Consider the following 6037-nt stretch of genomic DNA (forward strand, 5'->3'; position numbering starts at 1 on the left):
CACTAATATTACATTGATTAATAACTTTTGGTTATATTGTTATTTCATTGAAGGTAATATTGGTATTACAGCTCACCTCTTGTTTAGGAAAATGCAGCTTTAAAAACACCAGTCAGAAAAATGTATTACACGACAAATACAATTTATTTTTTCCATTACTTTAATAAACCTTTGTTAAAACTCTGATTTATAAAGTAACCAGCAGATGGAGCTACACACATACTGCAAGTATTTGTATTTAAAATGGTGATACAGTGTATGTATTCAGCAGCCTGTGTGTACGTATTCAGCGGACTGTGTGTATGTTTGTGTGCTGTATTCAACGGACTGTGTGTATGTATTCAGCAGTCTGTCTGTGTGTGTATATGTATTCAGCAGACTGCGTATACTCAGCAGTCTGTGTGTACTCAGCATTCTGTGTGTGTGAGTATTCAGCAGTCTGTATGTGTATTCAGGAGTGTGTGTATTCAGCAGTGTATGTATTCAGCAGCCTGTGTGTACGTATTCAGCGGACTGTGTGTATGTTTGGGTACAGTACATGGGCGTAGGAACCCCAAAAAATCTGGGGGGGATAGCATTTTTACTCGCCGGGTATATTCTTATTCCGTAAACTAGGAGTTGTTTATCCCATTGTACAGCGCTACGGAATTTGCAGTCGCTATATAAATGATTAAATAATAACATTAAAGGGTCACTACAGGGAAGGGGTTTTACTTACCCGGATACAGCGCCGGGATCCTCCTGATTAGAACCACCCCTACCCTTCCATGCACAAAAGAACCCCACCTATCCCTTCCACGCATGTTAACCCCCTACCCCTTCCATGCATATTAGTACCCCCCTAACCCCTTCCATGCATATTAGTACCCCCTAACCCCTTCCATGCATATTAGTACCCCCTAACCCCTTCCATGCATATTAGAGCCCACCCTACCCCTTCCATTCATATTAGTACTCCCCTAACCCCTTCCAATAATTTTTCTACCTCCCCCCTCCTCCCATCCATATTAGTAGCCCCCTAAACCCTTCCAATTATTTTTCTACCTACCCCTCTCCCCCTATCCTTATTAGTAGCCCCCCTAACCCTTTCCAATTATTTTTCTGCCATGTTAACTAACGCCAGTGCTGGAGTGCCGCCGTGTTTACATTAAAAGGCCTGCAGGGACAGGCTATAGACACCAGAACCACTATATTAAGCTGCTGGGGTTCTGGGGACTATAGTATTTCTTTAATGTGAGGTAAATTAGAGATTAGTGCCACGAATAATATGCTAGATTGCCTACTTACAACCAGATGAGGATGATGATGGGCTCTAGCTGCAGTCTGGCTCCACTGGTCTGGTGTAGAACAGGCTCTCTGGAGGCTGTTTGTAACTGTGGTCACAAAAATCAATGTTCTGGGAGAACTGGAAGCAGCTCCATTTTTTGGGGGCCCTTTACACAGCTCAAGGTCTGGGTCCCAGGATCCACCTTCATGTTCCACCAATGAGTTTGTTCACAGGGGTTGGAGTGTGTAGGGGATGTCCTGATATGTGTGTAAGGAATGCCTTGTGTGAATCTGTGTTTGTATGTGTAAGGGCTGCAAGGTGTGTTTCTGTGTATGTACGGGATGCAGTGTGTGCGTCTGTAAGGGGTGCATTGAGTGTGTGTAAGGAATGCATTGTGTGTTTCTGTGTGTGTACGGGTTGCATGATTGTGTGATTGTGTGTGTGTGTGTGTGTGTGATGGATGTCAATCTCTCTCCCTCCCTTGTCACTCTCTTTCTCCCCCTCCCTCCCTCCCTCCCTCCCTCCCTTGTCACTCTCTTTCTCCCCCTCCCTTGTCACTCTCTTTCTCCTCCTCCCTTGTCACTCTCTTTCTCCTCCTCCCTTGTCACTCTCTTTCTCCCCCTCCCTTGTCACTCTTTTTCTCCCCCTCCCTTGTCACTCTCTCCCCCTCCCTCCCTTGTCACTCTCTTTCTCCCCCTCCCTCGTCACTCTCTTTCTCCCCCTCCCTCCCTCCCTCGTCACTCTCTTTCTCCCCCTCCCTCCCCCTCCCTCGTCACTCTCTTTCTCCCCCTCCCTCCCCCTCCCTCGTCACTCTCTTTCTCCCCCTCCCTCCCTCCCTCGTCACTCTCTTTCTCCCCCTCCCTCCCTCCCTCCCTCCCTCGTCACTCTCTTTCTCCCCCTCCCTCCCTCCCTCGTCACTCTCTTTCTCCCCCTCCCTCCCTCCCTCCCTCGTCACTCTCTTTCTCCCCCTCCCTCCCTCCCTCGTCACTCTCTTTCTCCCCCTCCCTCCGTCACTCTCTTTCTCCCCCTACCTCCGTCACTCTCTTTCTCCCCCTCCCTCCGTCACTCTCTTTCTCCCCCTCCCTCCCTCCCTCGTCACTCTCTTTCTCTCCCTCCCTCCCTCCCTCCCTCCTCACTCTCTTTCTCTCCCTCCCTCGTCACTCTCTTTCTCCCCCTCCCTCCCTCGTCACTCTCTTTCTCCCCCTCCCTCCCTCGTCACTCTCTTTCTCCCCCTCCCTCCCTCCCTCCCTCCCTCGTCACTCTCTTTCTCCCCCTCCCTCCCTCCCTCCCTCCCTCGTCACTCTCTTTCTCCCCCTCCCTCCCTCCCTCCCTCCCTCGTCACTCTCTTTCTCCCCCTCCCTCCCTCCCTCCCTCCCTCGTCACTCTCTTTCTCCCCCTCCCTCCCTCCCTCCCTCGTCACTCTCTTTCTCCCCCTCCCTCCCTCCCTCCCTCGTCACTCTCTTTCTCCCCCTCCCTCCCTCCCTCCCTCGTCACTCTCTTTCTCCCCCTCCCTCCCTCCCTCCCTCGTCACTCTCTTTCTCCCCCTCCCTCCCTCCCTCCCTCCCTCGTCACTCTCTTTCTCCCCCTCCCTCCCTCCCTCCCTCGTCACTCTCTTTCTCCCCCTCCCTCCCTCGTCACTCTCTTTCTCCCCCTCCCTCCCTCGTCACTCTCTTTCTCCCCCTCCCTCCCTCGTCACTCTCTTTCTCCCCCTCCCTCCCTCGTCACTCTCTTTCTCCCCCTCCCTCCCTCGTCACTCTCTTTCTCCCCCTCCCTCCCTCGTCACTCTCTTTCTCCCCCTCCCTCCCTCGTCACTCTCTTTCTCCCCCTCCCTCCCTCGTCACTCTCTTTCTCCCCCTCCCTCCCTCGTCACTCTCTTTCTCCCCCTCCCTCCCTCGTCACTCTCTTTCTCCCCCTCCCTCCCTCGTCACTCTCTTTTTCCCCTCCCCCCTCCCTCCTTGTCACTCTCTTTTTTCTCCCCCCCTCCCTTGTCACTCTCTTTTTTCTCCCCCCTCCCTTGTCACTCTCTTTTTTCTCCCCCTCCCTCCCTCCCTCCCTTGTCACTCTCTTTTTTTCTCCCCCTCCCTCCCTCCCTCCCTTGTCACTCTCTTTTTTTCTCCCCCTCCCTCCCTCCCTCCCTTGTCACTCTCTTTTTTTCTCCCCCTCCCTCCCTCCCTCCCTTGTCACTCTTTTTTCTCCCCCTCCCTCCCTCGTCACTCTTTTTGCTCCCCCTCCCTCCCTCCCTTGTCACTCTCTTTTTTTCTCCCCCTCCCTCCCTCCCTCCCTTGTCACTCTTTTTTCTCCCCCTCCCTCCCTCCCTTGTCACTCTTTTTTCTCCCCCTCCCTCCCTCCCTCCCTCCCTTGTCACTCTTTTTTCTCCCCCTCCCTCCCTCGTCACTCTTTTTTCTCCCCCTCGTCACTCTTTTTTCTCCCCCTCCCTCCCTCCCTTGTCACTCTCTTTTTTCTCCCCCCCCTCCCTCCCTTGTCACTCTCTTTTTTCTCCCCCCCCTCCCTCCCTTGTCACTCTTTTTTCTCCCCCCCTCCCTTGTCACTCTTTTTTCTCCCCCCCTCCCTTGTCACTCTCTTTTTTCTCCCCCCCTCCCTTGTCACTCTCTTTTTTCTCCCCCCTCCCTTGTCACTCTCTTTTTTCTCCCCCCCTCCCTTGTCACTCTTTTTTCTCCCCCCCTCCCTTGTCACTCTCTTTTTTCTCCCCCCCTCCCTTGTCACTCTCTTTTTTCTCCCCCCTCCCTTGTCACTCTCTTTTTTCTCCCCCCTCCCTCCCTTGTCACTCTCTTTTTTCTCCCCCCCTCCCTCCCTTGTCACTCTCTTTTTTCTCCCCCCTCCCTCCTTCCCTCCCTCCTCTCTTCCTCCCCCCTCCCCTACCTCTGTTGTAGCGTGGCCGAGCCCTGTATGGTCCGCGGGTACAGGGAGCTTTTGTTTCCTGTACCCGGCCAGACTAAAAGGAAGTGCACACTGAGACAGATGCTCCCTGTACTCGCGGACCATACAGAGCTCGGCCACACTACAGTGAGGGAGTGACAGGAGGGAGCGCTAAACGCTTCCCTCCTGTCAGCCCCTCTCCTCATGCTGCGCCCGGGCGGTGCGCCCTCATGGACGCACCAGCCCGGGGCAAAGCTGCAGCCGCCTGAGGCTCTCTACAGAGAGCTCGGGCGGCTGCAGCATGAGGGGGGCCGGCGGAGCTGGGGGGGATTTCCCCATAACCTGTCCCCCCCCGCATGATTTGCTGGGGGGGATGCGTCCCCCTCATCCCCCCCGGTTCCTACGCCCATGGTGCAGTGTTCAGCAGTCTGTCTGTGTGTGTATTTAGCAGTCTGTGTGTATTCAGCAGTCTGTGTGTGTGTCGGTGTGTGTATAGATTCAGCAGTCTGTGTGTGAATGTGTTCAGCAGTCTGTGTGTATGTATTGCATTTGTTGGAGATACAAATAAATATAAGCTTAATTGCATCTATAATTTACATTATTATTTAAAATTTGTATCACTGAACTCTCTGTTGTTCTTCTTTTATAACAAAATATGTTAATTAGTTCAGACAACTGTATAAGTTGTTTTTTTCTAAACTTAAACCTCAGTATTCAGGTTTAATTGCCGTGTTGGCACGTATTGCGTTTGGGCATTTGGGCTCAAAAAGGTCGCCATCACTGCTTTAAACTATTGCAGATCAGTAATCAGCAAATAAATATGTATACTTATCTTGTTTGCCTTGACCAGATAGCACAAGTTACTGCATAATTAAGGTAACTAAAATGTTAATTAAAGGTCAGTCAATTATTTGCTTTACATAAAAAAAACAAAATGTGTACCCCCACCCCTCTGCCCAACAACACCCCCCTTAAAAAAAACACATATTTATGACTCCTGATTGATGATTCTGCTGAAAAAAAAAACTCAGAGTAGAACTGCTAACTAATCTTGATTCAACAGCTCCCTTGATAAAGGTAATCCTGCCGAAACGTTGGGGGCTATTTTGACTGTCTCCCTCTTCTCACTTTTGGTATGTATTTTTATGTTGGGTAGCTTGTTTTAGGTATCTTTGTGACTCTATACTGCTAATAGCATTATTGTACTTTTTTGGTTGTTTTTCATGAATACGTGTGATTATTGTATACCTTGTATGCTTTTTTTGTATTGAACATTGTTTTTACATTATTGTTAATGTTGTTTGGTATAAACTTGGGATACCGAGTGTACTGGACCCAACTAATAAAGTATTTTTTATCTCTACGGTTGTGCTCCATTGTCAGCCTCCAAAATTGTCCTTAAGTGTCTTCACCACGTGGCTAGAAGTGCCTGAGCTTCTAGCAACCTCCCACAGCCATTAAAAAAAGAAAATACTAACCCATCACATCCTTCCAAACTGATCTGAAGCCTCTGTAGGTCTAGAGGAGGACCTCTTTTGGTCCTTTTCATTCGTCTTCATGTACTACAAAGGGCATTGAACTATAATGTACAATGCATTATTATAATGTATGTGGCCAAGCTCTCCTGCTTCCCTATAAGAACACCTGAGGATTACAACAAATCTTCCCCATGCTTATAAAAAAACATGGATGCAAGCTCATTTGGGCCCTCTTCAACTACTGATTGTTTTGTTAGAATTTAGTTCTATATAAATAATTGTATTTGCGTTGAAATTGTACCCTGAACCCTCTATGTTTACACCTGTATAGAAAAACATTTTGTATTGTAGATGTGGCTAACTCCTTCACCCGAAAGGATTATGATCCAGGCTGTGTAAGGCAAGTTAAATGAGT

The sequence above is a fragment of the Pelobates fuscus genome, chromosome 3 (assembly GCF_036172605.1).
Source record: "Pelobates fuscus isolate aPelFus1 chromosome 3, aPelFus1.pri, whole genome shotgun sequence".
NCBI lineage: Eukaryota > Metazoa > Chordata > Amphibia > Anura > Pelobatidae > Pelobates > Pelobates fuscus.